Below are 968 nucleotides of genomic sequence, written 5' to 3'. Positions count from 1 at the left end.
ATATATATATATATATATATATATATATATTATCAAGAAAAATATCATGTATTGAATCATAAAAAACTCATTGCTGCACATTTGTTTGCACCTTTGTATACGTTTGATGTGGAAGGATTGAAAATGTTCATTTCTGAGACAAATCCTTCGCACCACTCGTGCATGTCAAAGTAAAGGTGTGGTTATTAATTGTTAAAATTCTTATTCTTTTTCATCATATTTTATTGTATAGCTTACGCTTTTTATTTTGCATTCTTATTGTTTGTCTTTTATATTTAAACTTACACAATTGACGTTATTTATTTACTAAAATTAAGATTTATTGCAATCGCAAAATATAGCATCATGGACAATAATCTTGAGCTGCGTAATATCGATTGCAAACGAAAGCATTATAATATATTTATTCGATAGCTGTAATGTTAACGAAACTTATCGATTCTGTGATGTTTATGGTGCAATCAGGGATGCGCAAAAAGTTTTTCAAATTCTCTCTCGTATCAACACGATCGAGGTCATTAGATACTCTTCTTTTCGCGTTACTATTAAAATTATACACACGACGTTGTGCTTTTACTCTCTACTCTAATCTCTGTGACCAATACTTCACAAAAACTTCAAGCATCGATAATAGCTTTAAAGCTTGTCGTACGTAATTCTCCTTTTGTATTAAAATAACGCCGCTTTGCTAGAAATTGAATTTTTTTAACCGGGATTCGTTCAAATAATCTCGTTCTAATCCAGAAAACGTTAATATTAGATAGTGCCTACAAATTCCTGATCGAAATTTAATAAAATATATAACGATGGTCAAATATTTTAAGGTCTATCTCGCTAAATTTTCACATTTTGTACAAGTAATATCACACATCACGAGGAATTATGTTTTCAAAAAGTGGAAACGCAAAGATGTACTTAAGCAACATTTAAAAAATATAGGTATACTCAATTATAGGTATCAAAATTTG

The 968-nt window shown here is 29.3% G+C and overlaps 1 protein-coding gene across 5 annotated transcripts in view; it reads left to right on the top strand.

The window, feature by feature from the left end:
* LOC108750896 (serine/threonine-protein phosphatase 4 regulatory subunit 1-like) overlaps nucleotides 1-968 on the top strand; it is a 140,467-nt gene that overhangs the window by 128,138 nt on the left and 11,361 nt on the right. The window lies entirely within an intron of this gene.

This window comes from Trachymyrmex septentrionalis, unplaced genomic scaffold, assembly GCF_001594115.1.
Source record: "Trachymyrmex septentrionalis isolate Tsep2-gDNA-1 unplaced genomic scaffold, Tsep1.0 scaffold38, whole genome shotgun sequence".
Classification (NCBI taxonomy): Eukaryota; Metazoa; Arthropoda; class Insecta; order Hymenoptera; family Formicidae; genus Trachymyrmex; species Trachymyrmex septentrionalis.
This window is presented reverse-complemented; position numbering and strand designations above follow the sequence as displayed.